The 16,807-nt window shown below is 40.2% G+C and overlaps 1 protein-coding gene across 3 annotated transcripts in view; it reads right to left on the minus strand.

Annotated features, from left to right (window-relative positions):
• The window catches only part of Camk1d (calcium/calmodulin dependent protein kinase ID), a 387,368-nt gene that overhangs the window by 295,970 nt on the left and 74,591 nt on the right, over positions 1-16,807 (minus strand). The gene's annotated exons all lie outside the window — the stretch shown is intronic.

Consider the following 16,807-nt stretch of genomic DNA (forward strand, 5'->3'; position numbering starts at 1 on the left):
AAAATGTTGGGTCTACAACACATCGAACTATAGTTTGGATCTGTCATAAGGAAAATCTCAGACTCTCAAGTCTGCCCATTCGGCCTGTTCTCCCCCTTGATTCCCCGAGCAAAACTTAGTCACTGCTCTTGTAGACCTGGGAAGGCAAGGAATGCTGTGACCACTGCCTTTGATCTGGGTCCCTCATTATTTCCTAAGTTTCACCAAAATTTAATTGAACCCAAAGAGACAGAGAAAAATGTCTTTAAAAAATCATTTCATCATATCATAGAAACTTTTTGAAAATAAACAATATGAATCTTTCATCTGACTCAGAAACTATGCAAGAGAAATTTGCCAATAAAAGAACGGAATAAGAAAATAAACAAACACAGGAGAAATACGTTTCAAATACCGACACTATCTACTGTGAAAATATCTCCATGGTCTTTTCAAACAATAACTGTCATGAAGACAAGAGGAATTTGAGGGCCATGCAGTTTATCTGTGTGGACATGGGGTTTGTTTTTTCAATTTTCTGTAGCTAATAAATTATATGAAATAAATTTTAAGTATTATTTTTGTTCATTCACTCCCTGAATAGAAAAAAATATATTTTTGGTCATAGTCATGTCTTATCCATATAATGACCTATGGTTATAGTTACAAATGACACAGACAACATTAACTTCAATATATTCCCACTGTCATAAAAGCCAACTAAGAAGAGCAAATCAATTTTTTATTTATTTGACTAAATTCTAGTCTCTGGCCAATATAGGGGCAACAGGTTGGGGTACACTGACCTGCAATTCTGTGTTTTTTTTCTTGATTTGAAACATATCTAAAGTGATAATGGTATTATGGTAAACTGAAATCCTGATTGCTATAGCTAAAGATCAAATGTGAGAATTTACACCACTTGATTATCCTATGTGCGACAATATTGTTCACAGATGCATCACAAATACGTAGGAGCAATCAACCCCGCTGACCCCCCGTGTGCCCTGTGCTCCTCTCACCTCCCCCTGGGCTCCAGCCACGTGAATCTTCTCTGCTGTTCATCACTAGTTTGCTATCTGTTTGCCCCTTCAAGAAGGGGCCTGGGCTTCAGCATTCCCACTTAGCATGTCACAGGACTCAATAAGTACTTGCTGACTGAATGAAGGAACTCGCTGGTTTAGCCTCTGAGAAAAGAAACAGAGAAGGTGGCTTCACCCCTTCACCCTGCATTCAGCCACCTTCGTTTCTACCACTTGCTTTGGATCAATGTCAAAGGATGCCCTAGTTGGTGGGTGGGTGCTTTTGCATGATTCAAGGGTCAACGCAATATAAAAAGGTCCACTCAGAGGCGTCATTCCTACATCTCTTCCCAATCACTCCCTTTATGAGTTTCTTACATTTATCCTTCCAGTATTTCTGGATGCAAATACAAACAAACTCACACATATATTTTCATATCCCATCTTTCTTATACAAACACTGTTTTCCACCTGGCTTTTTTTTTTTTCACTTGGCAATGTACCTACAGATCTTTCCATATCAGAATATGGATTTGCATCATTCTCTTTTAGCAACATATTATATAGCATTCCAGTGTAGACATACACCTTTTATCCAGTCCCTACTAACTGATGGACACTTGGTGGCTTTCAACATTCTGGTACTGCACACAAAACTTCAGTATGGCCTGTGTGAATGTCATTTTGTTACATGTGTCATTGCTTCTGCAAGAAAGATGCCCCAAACCAGGATTGCTGGGTCCTAGGGTAAATGCTTCTGTAACACTGGTTCACTCTGCCTGATTCCCCTCCCTTAGGGCTGTTCAAAAATATGGTTAGGTGTTAGAAAAAGGTAGAGAAACCTTGGCTGTATATGTGTGATATGGGTCCCTAGAATATTTTTCTCCATTTTTGTCAAAGGAACTGCTATTTCTTTACTTTCATAAATACAGTCTCATCTAAACTTTAAATCAACAAAGCACCTCCCAATGGTGGTCTGAGTTCACCTTCCCTATTCTAGAATCCACCGACTGTCTTAGGTTAGCAGGTTCTCCTTCTAGCAAGCTCTCAGAGGAAGACAGCATTCTAGAAAAACCTTCCAGTGAATATGGGTGGAATTAAACTTGGATAAGAGTATTCAGGGATTGTAAATCAGCAGCAAATATTGTTTTCACTACAAAACACCAGATGACATGAGAACAGGTATGTAAATGGTTATTTAAAAATCTTATTCCAACTCAGGAGATCCCCAAAACTACTTTATATTCTCAGCGTTTTAGTAATTCATGCCTTTTTTCACAGTGAGACTCTATAATTAGAAAATGACACCTATTTGCTGAATTAACAAAAAGGGCCTTTCCCATCCCTTCTTAGAGGAGGCATGAAGAAACGGCATCCTTCTCCACAAGAACCTCCGCTTTCAGGAAACTAAACTTCTGGCTGAGAATGTTTATTGTAAGCAAAGGGCACAGAAGCCATGGTCTGTTTTGGATCAGCATGGATTTGCTAAATACAAGTCCTCCTAAACTAAATTCATTTTTTGTTAATGATTTTCTATATCACCTTCAATTTGCTTTAAAATCATCAGGCGTCAGGCACAGTGGCACATGCCTGTAATCCCAGTGGCTCGGAGGCTGAGGCAGGAGGAATGCAAGTTCAAAGCCAGCCTCAGCAACATAGGGAGGCCCTAAGCAACTCATCAAGACCCTGTCTCTAAATAAAATATAAAAAGGGGCTTCGGCTGGTGCTCAGTGACTAAGTGCCTCTGAGTGCCTCTGGGTTTGATACCCAGTACAAAAAAGAAATCATCAAGCATATTATAATCTCCATATAAATTTCAATTGCAGGGAGTTACCTAATTGATAACTTATACTCAACCCACCAAACACATGCACAAGAATGTTTTTAGCCACTTTATTTTGGCAATATGTCCATCAACTAAAGAATGAGTATCGAAGATTCATATAAGGGAATACTGCACAGCACTGGGAACAAATGAGCCACTTTAACATAAGTATGACTCCTTATATATGGAATTCAAAAAATTCAAAACTAATCTTGATAGGAGTCAGAATAATGATTATCTTTGGGGGTACCAAAGGGCATCAGGGAGCTTTCTGTGGGTGCTCATAATGTTGTACATCTTGATCTAGGAGGTTGTTACATAGGGGAAAATTAAGATTGGTGAACTTTGCTAATTACACTACACCATCCTGGGCTGGTCAAGCAGCATCCTATCCAAGAACTCCCTACTTCAGAAGTGGCAACTAGAAGTACTTTGGCTATTTATATTCAAGTGACACCACAGCAGAGTAAGCATCAGAACTTTTTTCCTTGATGGGATTAGTGGTTTGTTGGTTATCTTGAAGAATGTTAAACAGCATACTACAGGGACACAGCCACATCAATGTTTATAGCAGCTCAAGTCACAATAGCCAAACTGTGGAGCCAACTTAGATGCCCTTCAGTAGATGAATGGATAAAGAAAATGTGGTATATATACACAATGGAATATTACTCATCATTAAAAGAAATAAAATCATGGCAATTGCAGGTAAATGGATAGAGCTGGAGAATATCATTTTAAGTGAAGTAAGCCAATCCCAAAAAACCAAATGCCAAATGTTTTCTTTAATATCAGGATGCTGATTCATAATGGGGATGGGGCGGGGGTGGGAGCATGGGAGGAATAAATGCACTTTAGATGGGGAGGAGAAGGGAGGGGCCATGGGGGTAGGAAAGATGGTAGAATGAGACAGACATCATTACCCTAAGTACACGTATGAAAACATGAGTGGTGTGACTCTACTTGTGTACAACCAGAGACATGAAAAGTTGTGCTCTATTTGTGTAATATGAATTGAACTGCATTCTCTGTCATATATAAAAAAATAAAATAAATAAAATAAAAAAAAGAATGGGGTGGTTTTGCACGCATGTAATCCCAGAGACTCATGAGGCTAAGGCAGGAGGATTGGAAGTTCGAGGCCAGCCTTAGCAACTTAGTGAGGCCCTAAGCAACTTAGCAAGAATCTGACTCAAAATTAAAAATAAAAAGAGTTGGGGATGCAGCTCATGGTAAAGCACCGCTGGTTCAATCCTCAGTACAAAAAACAAAAAATAGAATGGGGTAAAATAATTTAGATAGTCCCTGACTCTGCATAGAAAGGGTATTAGAATCTTGCAGAAAGACTTACAACTATACTCAGATCCCTAAAAATGTCCAGCCACTGGTTTGGAGCATTATGGCTGCCTGATGTCTGTCTTAAGAGGAACAGAATTCTGCTTTTGGAATACAAATTGAGCATGTCCTGTCTGAAATGCTGAGGACCAGAAGTGATTCAGATTTTGGATTTCAGACTTGGGGATATTTGTAAATGTATATAATGAGATATCTGGGGGTTGGGACCCAAGTCTAAAACAAAATTCACTTACGTTTCCTGTATACCTCTACACATGGCCTGAGGGTAATTTCATAGACTGGTTTTAGTGTGCCTGCATTCCGACAAAGATGCCACTGTGTGAGGTCAGGTGTGGAATTTCTCATTTGTGGTGTCATGTTGGCCTTAAAAGCTTCAAACTTTGGAACAGTTCAGATTTTAGATTAGGGATGCTCAACCTGCATTGGTAAATCTGCCACAAAGAAAGTTTTCATCCACGAGGCCAGAGCACCTCCTAAGGCACAGAGCCGGGATTCCAGAACTGACCACGACCACCTGGACCGTGCTGGACCTATTCACCAACACATTTCTGTTTCCTAAGCATCTTAGGCAGGATTTGGAATGAAACTTGCTTTCATTGAAAGCTGGTAATGAGGATATAGAACAGCAAGCTCTCACCTAAAAACTTTGGTGGCTCCATGACCAACAAAAACAACCTAATAATGTGTGTGACCCATCATTCACTTCTCAACAATTACATAGACTGTGACAGCATGGGAACCTGCAGACACAGAGCTTGGTGTGTGTCTTATAAAGAAATGAGGAGAGGGGCTCCAGGTGAAGAAAACTGAATAAGTATGTGAATGATTATACAGCAATACACAAAGAAGCCAAGCAGGGAGAGGTTCCCAAGGGCGTTCACAGAGCTCTGCTGCAGGCCCCTTTGTCTTCTTAGAGCTATAGAAGATGTGGTCGTCATAGCTGCCAACAACCCAACCAGATGAAAGACTCAGAATTCCAAAAGATCTGGACAGGCTGGTTTAGTGAACTGGATCCAACAATATTAAGTGTATGATAAGGTGCACAAAACTTAACAATTTAGGATAAAAGAGGCCAGACACAATGATAAAGTAAATAGAGTTTTGTTGCATTTATACCTTTCGGGGGTTTTCTGGCATTTAAAACACCAACTTTGGCAGGGGCATTGGTGCACATCTGTAATCAATCCCAGCAGCTCAGGAGGATTTCGAGTTCAAAGACAGCCTCGACAACTTAGCAAGGGCCTAAGTACCTTAGAGAGATCCTGTCTCTAAATAAAACACAAAAAGGGCTGTGGATGTGGCTCAGTAGTTAAGCAAACCCCTGGGTTTAATCCCTGGTACCAAAAGGAAAAAAATACCCAATTTTATTTTATGATTTAGTGGTGTTATTATTTTAATTGACATGTTAGAAATGGGTAGCATCATGAGCTCCAGGATGTGGGGCTTTGAAAGACCTTAATTAGTTCTAGCTGTCAGGCAGCTGAGAACAACTCCATATAGTCTGGGATATAAAACTTTAGGGGTTTTTGAATAACCATAAGCTCAGGTTCAACATGAGCCCAAAGTGTACTGCAATCACCAAAATTGTAATGTATACACATTACATTTAAATATACGGTTTACTTTCTAAAATATAATGCAAAACTATTTGTCTGCCAATGTTCATATAGGTATTATTCACAATATCCAAAACATGGAAGCACCCAAATATCCATGACACGAATAGCTAAAGAAAATGCAGTCTATAACATCATCAAAATGGCGATATTACCAAAAGTTCTCTATAAGTTTAATGCAATGCCAATCAAAATCCCAACAGCATTTCTTGTAGAAATAGATAAAACAATCATGAAATTCATATGGAATAATAAAAGACCCAGAATAGCAAAAACAATGCTAAGCAGGAAGTGTGAATCAGGTGGTATAGCGATACCAGACTTCAAACTATACTACAGAGCAATAGTAACAAAAACAGCATGGTACTGGTACCAAAACAGGCAGGTGGACCAATGGTACAGAATAGAGGACACAGTAACCAATCCACAAAACTACAACTATCTTATATTTGATAAAGGGGCTAAAAGCATGCAATGGAGGAAGGATAGCATCTTCAACAAATGGTGCTGGGAAAACTGGAAATCCATCTGCATCAAAATGAAACTGAATCCCTTTCTCTCGCCATGCACAAAAGTTAACTCAAAATGGATCAAGGAGCTTGATATTAAATCAGAGACACGGCGTCTGATAGAAGAAAAAGTTGGCTATGATCTACATACTGTGGGGTCGGGCTCCAAATTCCTCAATAGGACACCCATAGCACAAGAGTTAACAACTAGAATCAACAAATGGGACTTACTCAAACTAAAAAGTTTTTTCTCAGCAAAAGAAACAATAAGAGAGGTAAACAGGGAGCCTATACCCTGGGAACAAATCTTTACTCCACACACTTCAGATAGAGCCCTAATATCCAGAATATACAAAGAACTCAAAAAATTAGATAATAAGATAACAAATAACCCAATCAACAAATGGGCCAAGGACCTGAACAGACACTTCTCAGAGGAGGACATACAATCAATCAATAAGTACATGAAAAAATGCTCACCATCGCTAGCAGTCAGAGAAATGCAAATCAAAAACCACCCTAAGATACCATCTCACTCCAGTAAGATTGGCAGCCATTATGAAGTCCAACAACAACAAGTGCTGGAGAGGATGCGGGAAAAAGGGTACACTTGTTCATTGTTGGTGGGACTGCAAATTGGTGCAGCCAATTTGGAAAGCAGTATGGAGATTTCTTGGAAAGCTGGGAATGGAACCACCATTTGACCCAGCTATTCCCCTTCTCGATCTATTCCCTAAAGATCTAATAAGAGCATGCTACAGAGACACTGCTACATCGATGTTCATAGCAGCACAATTCACGATAGCAAGATTGTGGAACCAACCTAGATGCCCTTCAATAGATGAATGGATAAAATAAATGTGGCATTTATACACAATGGAGTATTACTCTGCATTAAAAAATGACAAAATCATAGAATTTGGAGGGAAATGGATGGCATTAGAGCAGATTATGCTAAGTGAAGCTAGCCAAGCCCTAAAAAACAAATGCCAAATGACTCCTTTGATATAAGGGGAGTAACCAAGGACAGGGTAGGGACGAAGAGCTTGAGAAGAAGATTTACATTAAACAGGGATGAGAGGTAGGAGGGAAAGGGAGAGAGAAGGGAAATCGCATGGAAATGGAAGGTGATCCTCAGGGTTATACAAAATTACATATAAGAGGAAATGAGGGGTAAGAGAAGAATAATACAAGTGGAAGAAATGATTTACAGTAGAGGGGGTAGAGAGAGAAAAGGGGAGGGGAGGGGAGGGGAGGGGAGGGGGGATAGTAGAGAATGGGATAGACAGCAGAATACATCAGACACTAGAAAGGCAATATGTAAATCAATGGAAGTGTAACTGATGTGATACAAAAATCTGTATATGGGGTAAAAATGGGAGTTCATAACCCACTTGAATTAAACTGTGAAATATGATATATTAAGAACTGTGTAATGTTTTGAACGACCAACAATAAAAAAAAGAGTTAAATAAGGAACTTTAAAATTAGGCTTGATAATCTGTTTGAATCAAATGTATGAAATATAATATGTCAAGAGCTTTGTAATGTTTTGAACAACTAATAAAAAAATAAGAAGCAAAAAAAAGAAAATGCAGTCTAGACATGCAAGGGATATTATTCAGTCTCAAAAAGGAAGGAAATTCTGACATTGTGGAAAAGGAACCTTAAGGACACAATGTTAAGTGAAATAAACCCCCGTCACAAAAAAGACAAACATTATATTATTTCAATTATTTGAAGTTGCTAGAGTAGCCAAATTCTTAGAGACCAAAAACAGAAGGGCCACCTGGGCTAAGGGAATTGGGAGTTGGTGTTTTTCAGGTACAGTTCCAGCCTGATAAGATGCACAAGTTCTGGAGATGGTTAGTGGTAATAGCTGCACCACAGTGTGAATTCCACCAAGACACTGACCTGTATGCTTTAAATGGTTAAAAAGGTAAATTTTACGTTACATTTTAAATGACCAAAAAATAATAATAATGCAACAATTTTTTTTTTGCTCCATTAATTGGAACAAAGGTCATTATCCAGCTCCATATTCTGCTTTCAAAACATACCCCAAAACACAGCATCGTGTCTAAACTTGACAAGGAATCAACAAATACCGCTCACCTGACCCAGCTACTCCCATGACCTCTGGCTTCTCCTCCTTCCTCTCTCATACCAGCTTCTTCACTGGCCCTTGATGGCTTATACCAAATCTCTCCCTCAATAAAGGGACTACTTAAGGAGAAGGCTCCTAAGCAAGTGCCTAAGAAGGCTCCTAAGCAAGTAGTCCCCGGAATCTACATGCCCTGGTCCCCAGACTCAGGAGCAGAAGGTCCCCAGACCTAGGGGCAGAAGGTCCTTCCGATGGAGGAGCTCCTAGGCATGAGCCTCTCCAGAGCAGCGCAGAATTCCTCTAGGTAATGAATCTTCTAGAAATCTTAACCCCCCACCCTGCTTCTTCTCCAATCGTACCTTCAACACACACACACACACACACACACACACACACACACAAAACTACCCTCAAGTCTGTGTCCCAAATGCAAACAAGTGAATGGTCTGTCCATCCATTCAACATTCAGAGTCTGGAAGAAAAGCTGAAGGTTGATTCCTTGAAATCATTTACCCATTCAAAAAGTGCCTTCGTGTGAGCGACAATGTTCATTGAAAACCAATGTTATCAGAACTTATCTCATTTCTCTCATCCCTCTAAATAAATTATTCTGTGACACTAAGGTAGAGAAAAGGAAGTACCTCAGAGGAGGAGACCAACAAGGTGCACCATGATACTGGACCCATCCCTGGGGACACCAGGTCTCAAGAGGAAGGTGGTTGTAAAGAGGAAGGCTGTTCAACTCTCCTGTCCCCATGCCTGTGGCTGACTCTCCCTGAACCCTGTCTGTCCCCCTCCTCCCCAGGGAAGGAGGCAGGACTTCCTCACTGGCTGGGGAGGGACTGCAAGGGCACAAAATCAGTGCCTTCTCTGTCCCTTGTCTCAAGAGCCTGCTGGAGCAAACAGACTCCCTGCTCCAGGAGAGGACCTGAGGGATGTGGTGTGTGCTGAGACCAGCAGGCCAGTCTGTGCGACCCTGAGGTTCAGATTCGGAAGCCCTTCGCTGCCACAAACAACCATCCTCCCATTTATCCTTTATCCAGAATAAAGCTGATATTTTGATCTCACCTGCCTTGCCCTACTTCCCAGCTGCTTCAGACCTCAAGAGAGAATGTGCCTGTCCTATCATCAGGCCCCTCGTGTCCACCACAGCCAGCACTGTGTCTCCTGCATGACAATGAGCCAGGGCAGGTTTGGGCAGGAAGTGTGAGAAGCTGGTGCTCACTGGGGAACCTGCCCTGTGCAGGACATCCACTCAGCCCATGATCACCTCTGGGTGGGCAGCCCCTGATATCTGCCAGGCAGTGGAAGCATAACTCTGATTCTTCTTTTATTCTGGAATAAAGGGAGCTCCCTTGGGTACCCTGAACAGAACCAGAACTTAGTCTCCTTGAAGAAAACACTAGAGTCTCAAATAAAAGTAACTCCAAAGGGCTATCAAAGGCCTTTGCTGTGACTCTAAAGGGCACCACAGAATGCAAGCCCCCAATCCTGCCATCTCAAATCAATGCATCCCTCTCTCTGATCAATACTCAATTCACACTCCCACCCCTTCCTTGGGCAAATGCTAGATCTGCCCAATATACAAGTCGGGAGCAGTGTGAGACGCAGGCAACCTGTCCCTGTGGGTCCCTGTGGATTCCATGAGCCCCATAATTCCCATTTCATCTGGCTACAGAGTTCCCATTTATGTCTCTAAAGTTTGGATCCACCTTCTTTAAGAACAGGAATAAATGAACACAATCAGCAGCACCTCTAAAGGTATTAAACCTGAAATGTTGATCTGATATGAACCTCCGAGATCATTCAGTCAGTTTGGCCTCCTCATCCCTCAGACAAAGCAACCATGGTACTGCAAATGCAGCATGTGACCTCAACACAGTGGGGAGACCTGGGGATGACCTGACTGGATAGTAGAGGACAGTAAGAAAGTACAATTAATTATGAAACACAAAATTCATGAGAATTTTGGTTACATGGGATGCTTCCATCTCCCTTTCCCCTCTTCCCTTCCTCTTTCCTTGGCTTCTTTCATGAGTGAGAGGGGACAGATCCAGACTGTCATTATGAGAGGTGGAAGGTCAAGAAGTCTTTGATTTGCTTTTTTTATATATATGCATTTTTTATTTTTATTTATTTTTTGCAGTTCTATTGAGATATGATTGATAAATTAAAGACTGCACATATTCAGGATGTACAATGTGATGTTTTGATACATTTATACATTGTGAAATGATCACTACAAACTAGTTACATATGCATTGCCTGAAAGTTATGTGTGTGCAAGTGTGCATGAGTGTGTAACATTTGAGATCCACTCTCCTAGCAAATTCCTCAGCATTTTATTTAAATGGAATGAGTTTAATAAATAAATAGATAACTGACCTGACCCATGATATACACAGCTGGCTGGCAGTGCAGCTGATTAACAGCAACCCTCGTTCCTTCCAAGGCTGTTTCCAGTGTTTTACATTCAACATGAGGTAAACTGAGTTTTGATGAAGAATAATAAGTTGCTAGCTTGTCTTCCTTCTCTGACCTTAGTGACCATTTGACAGTGGCCTGGGTAGACATCAGTGCAGTGAGAAACCAGAATCTTCCATAACATACCAACAGAGCATAATAGAATTAGTGCATAAATAATAGACTTAGTTATACAGCAATAACCATCAACTACTCCCCATGCACCAGACACTATGCTAAGTGTTTTATAAGGATGATCTCAGGTAATTAGCACAACACCATCACAACACCGTCTCCACTGCATGATAAAGTAACCAGGCACACAGAGAGCCTCAGAAACATGCCAAGCCAAGAGAGCACTAGGCACCACTTGGTGCTCTGCATGACTTGACCATGCATCTTCTTCCTTATGGACACATTCTGCTTCCAGATAGTCACATCCAATGTTTTTCAATGGGAGAAATTTTAAAATAGTGCAGAAGAATGAAAACAAAAAGTAGAAGAGAAAAATAAAATGCTGCCCTACAGGCCAAAATAAAATGTCTGATTACCAAAAACAAAAATCAAAAACCCAAAAAAAAAAAAAACACACAAAACTCTTCTCATGAAAACTTCAAATTATTCAAGTGCTTAACCATCTTCTGCAAACAAACCTGAGCAGGGAGTCCACAAGGCTCTGCAATTTCTCCTCCAGAGACTGTGTAGAGATTGCCCAGTGGGCAGCTGAGGCCTGAGGCTACCCATCTGGCCTCGATCTCAGTGCACCATAATGGAAAGGTGGCAGTCATTCCCTCAAAGGGAGGGTTTCTGCAGGAAGAGTCACATGGGAGCCAAAGGAGAATGTAGTCTGCCTTTTAATACCTTTGATACTTTCCCAGTACTGACCATGAATTCATCCTTATGATTTAATTACTTCCTCAAAGTCATATCTTCCAAGCTAAAATGAGACACAGACCAAAAAAAAAAAAGAACCCATCCAAACAACCAATTGCAGAAAAGATGAGATGCCTTAGGATGAATTGGGGAAGTGGGCTATTGAAATATTCCCTCACCCTTTTCCAAAGTCCCTTCCCTACATTCATTCAGTCCAGTTATTCCCAGCAGGAATATGTTTAGGATGTCTCTTGTACCATTAAAACAGGCCACAGAATTATCAAAGCAAGTTAAATTAAGAAACAGCAGATAGAATTTGAAGGCATACAGGAAAAGGGGAACAAAAATCAGATCAACATGGACAGAGTTCTAACTTCAAGGGGCTTGAGAACTATTGGCATAGACATTACTGCAAAGGCTCGGACTATAAGAAGAGAAAGGATTTATCCCATGGCTACCGTTGTACTCCAAAAACCTGAGCATCTTGAAACATCCGCAGGCTGGATGGTGAAGGTAACAGATGAGTCAAAGAAGCCGTATATCACATCTGCAGTAGAAACGGTGTTATCTAGAAATGACGAGAGCCTCTTACACAGAATACCTTCCATTTACTAGTTGGGAACTTCCTGTTCCTTTCAAAAATTTATTATTGTTAAAATTAGTATCTGACATTCACAAAACGCCAACAACATGTCTATATCTGCTATTATGGCTGCATCCTCCGTCCACCTCTGAACCGACTTTCAAAACATTGTTAACTTCAGCCAACAACAGTCAGGCATGAAGATAAGGAAGGCAATTAAAAGTTATACTAACAATAAAAATAAATTAGTGATATAATTCTCTATGGTTGTCAAGGCATGGTTTATGACTTTTACATTAGAGAGACTGGGAACTTTCTTTTTTTTTTATTACCGCAGACTGTGCAAAAGCAATGATTTTTAATGGCTAAAGGCAAGTCAGGAAAAGAAAAGGCCTTGGGAAAGTTTCCAGACTAAAAAAGCACGTTAACAGCACTAGACAGTGTGTTCTGAATACCCACAGGGAAGCCTGTCTCTGCTGCAGCCCAGCTGGGTCTTCATTTTTATGCCCACATTGTTGTGCTATGTCTCTTACAGTCCATAATGGCACATGAAAGCCAGTCAAGGATGAGGGACAGCAGGACTAAGGCCTATCTTCAAGCCAAAGGAAGCCAAAACAAAATGGCAGAACCAAAGCAAAGTCGAAATACACTCTAGCTGTGCGCTGTTTAAAAAATCCTGTGTTTTGTTTCAGAAATCCTGTGTGAAGTCTAATCAGCCTCAAAGTCTCCCAGACCAGGAAGATTGGAGGTTTCCATGATTGTTTTTACACCTTAACTGTAGGAGCACAGCACATGGCCCACACCACCAGGAAGGCAATTACATTTTTCTCTTGTAACTAACTGATTTCTATGCTTGTCTCTGTCCTCTCCCCTGCCATTACAAGGATCCTCAAAATGGGAGCAATAGAAATTATCCATTTGGGGCTGGGGCTGGGGCTCAGTGGTAGAACACTCGCCTAGCATGTGCGAGGCGCTGGATTCGATCCTCAGCACCAGATAAGATTAAATAAATAAATAGTATAAAAAATCACATCAATCTTAAAAAAAAATGAAATTATCCATTTGTCTGACCACAGCACTTGGCATACAGTAGGCACCCATCAGATCTATTCCAGAAATACTGAATAAGTTTAATAAATAGGCAATCTCTGAGAATTCCTGCTCATGAATATCTTTCCTACTCAAGCTAAAATTAACTTATTGAAGTTCTCTGGACTTCCAGGAGCTTATATAGAGAGGGAATAAAAGAAAATGGCTCAAAACTGAAGAGAAACATTAGACAAGGAAAGAAACACTGAGGGAGAAGAAAAGGTAAGATGGGAAGACAGGAAAAAAAAAATACCAAACTTTTGCCTGTAATCTACCATCTCATGACATCCTCCCATAACTGAATTTGGGGGCATTTTTAAACGTATTCACATTCAACAGGTTTCTCTTTACAAATGAAACAGGTGAAGTAAGGTCCTCAATTTCCCAAAATGCTCAGTGATGGCTGAAGTACCTTTTTGATCTTTGCCTCGAGGAAAAAAAAAAAAAACTACTAAAGAAGAGAAGAGAAAAACCCTCCATGTACCCTCTTTCAGCAGCTAAAAGAATAACATCATTAGAGAGACTTCAGAAACAGGAAAATTCTGAATGAAGTGTTTTCAAAGTTTGGAGTGACAGATAAAAGCTGATAGTAAACGGAAGGGCTCCTCAAGTCTATCTGAAACTAAACATGAGTCAAGAGAAACTTCATCTTTGCATAATGTTCAAGAGAAATCAAGATAGTAAGAAAATCAAATTACTAAAAAAGACAGCTTTAATAACTTTTGAGCCTTTGGTTTATATTTTACTGAGTCTGGTGCATTCCAATGCTTTAAGAAGACTTGAATAATTATCACAGATGCATGTTATGCCATCAAAGAGAGTCTCTTTCATAACTTTAAAAATAAATTGCAAATTTCCATTTTTTTCACACTTTTATGCAAGAAAATTCATTTTATCCAATTTCCAATCCATTCTATGTTCTGAAGACTTCACTGAAATTGTTAACCAGAGCTTCTCAGTTTATTTGGGGTTTCAGTGCCATCTTTGAACATGGAATAAATATATACAGAAAAATTAAACTGAGACTAAAGGAGGGGGGAGAGTTTGCTTTTGTCACAGTAAATTAAGCAAAAAAAAAAAATCCAAAAGGACTAAAATATAGTAGGAACAGCAGGAGAAAGACCTACTGCTTCATAATTACTACATAACTAAAATGTGATTTTCATGAGGAGTTGGAAAGAATGAATTCTCTGCCAAGAAGCCATGTCTACCTTTCCCCAGATTTAAAGAGAATTTGCTAGGCGGGGGACGCAGTCAGTGGTAAAGTGCTTGCCTAGCATGTAGGCCCCAGGTTTGATTCCCAGCACCACAAAAAAAAAAAAAAAAAAAAGAGGTTTTTCTGCTAGAAAGGAACATAAGTTAGGCCACTAAATTTTTTCCCATTTTGTTTAGAAAAATACAATCTCCCCAGTCTGCCTCGTATCAGACAGCAGAAGAAATAAGCCAGTCCTCAAACTCTCTCAGGATTCTAGGGATGGTCAAGTTCAACTGCAAACCATTTAGAAGTGCAGTTCTGCAGTGTGGTTTATTCAGCAGATTTCACACCAGTGAGGCTCACTAAAGGGGAGGAAAGGTTCCTACCAAACACCGCATTGGTTATCACAGCCCAAAATGCAGGTCGACAAAAGGAGACACAACATTTCAGTCACGTCGACTTCGACTCTGTAGTTCTTAAATGGTGATAAAACTTTCTGCAAATATAAAGTGTACATGCACAGAATAACTTTGAAAACATGTGGCTCTCACTGTCTGGCCTCCTATAGTCAATAAAGGCACCCATAGATTGGAGCTTTCAATAAATATTAAACCACAACAAACAACCACGCAGGACTCTGAGACACACAGACTTTTACTCACAAAAAGCACCTGTCAAGAATGACTTCAAAGAAGAGCCATGGAAAAGAAAAATGATTTTAGCCTGTGGGATATAAAGCAAAGTCCTCAGACAGCCTAGGCATTGGGGCTTGGAATAATAGCTTCTGGTAGATGCAGACAATAGTGCCTGACGTCTGTCCTACCCTGGCAAATCTCCCACATGCCAGGGGTGTCTGACTCTGGCTTAATACGAGGAGGGGAAGATGGGGAAAAGCCTGTACCAGAAGGCTGAGGTCTTGGGATAATTCCATAGAAGCCAAAATTAAACAGAAGCATTATTTGGGAAAAAAATAAAGCAACATCATGTTATCTAAGGGTACATTCCCATTTAACATCTAATGACAAGTGGATTTCTCTGTTGCTGTTGTTTCACTAAAGTCAAAACTATGAACTGTGTAATAGAAGGCAGCAAGATGGGAAGGAAAGAGACTCCCTCTAAGGAGAACAAATGTATCACATTCCTACTGCAACGCCTTAAACAGCTCAGATGCTCTGCTGAAAATTCTGAGTCTCAACATCAATCATCCCTAGCACCAAAAATGTACAGCCACAACTCCTGGGTAAGAACTCATTAATATCTGGCAAATTTCATAAAAGGGTTTAACTCCCAGACTAGTGAAACAAATATAGAAAGGTCCATGGTAAGGACAACAATGTAACCTCAAGAGAGACATTTCCATGGGCTGTTCCATGCTCCCCAAACAGGGTTTTCTTAGAAACCTCTTGGGGAAGGGTAATAGCAAGGATGGTGGAAGGTGATGGTCATCATTTTACAAAATACATGTATGAAGATGTGAATTTGGTGTCAACATACCTTGTATACAAACAGAGATATGATAAATTGTGGTATAAATGTGTATTAAAAATTGTAATGCAAAAAAAAGAGAGAGTACATGTATAATGGCATAATTTGGCATGAACATACTTTATATACAGAGTAAAGAAAAATTGTGCTGTAATGTAAATGGATAATAATGAATGTAATGCATTTCACTATTGTCATGTATGTAAAAAATAAATTAAAAATAAAAAAAGAAACTTCTTAAGAAAGTAACAGAATGAATGTCCCGGGGTATTGTGCTTCTTTATCCTTCCAGTTCAGAGAAGACAACAGCCATATTCATCGATTCCACCAGGACAGGGGAAGAATGAGATCATCTACCTCGTGTGAAGCAAAGGACCAGGAGGCCCAAGTACCTAAGAGTGGCTTGGAATGATCCAAGGCAGATCTATGATTCAGGGGTCAATGTGAAGCAGATGGGGATCAATGCTCAAGGCCAAGGCCAATAACTTTTATCCACCTGAATTGCTCTCTGAAGAGCCTGGCACATAGTAGGTATGCAGGAAAGAGTCAACATAGCCGGTCTGACCACTATCCTTTGAAAGGCCTGCTTGCAACATTTGTCCCTTGCCTAGCATCTGAGAACTTGGACTTTGGGATGGTTCCCACTATTCTAACTGGAACGAGTGTCTCACTGGGCCCAAACTGTTTATGCAAACTGTGTGGTTTACG

The sequence above is a fragment of the Urocitellus parryii genome, chromosome 9, assembly GCF_045843805.1.
Source record: "Urocitellus parryii isolate mUroPar1 chromosome 9, mUroPar1.hap1, whole genome shotgun sequence".
NCBI lineage: Eukaryota > Metazoa > Chordata > Mammalia > Rodentia > Sciuridae > Urocitellus > Urocitellus parryii.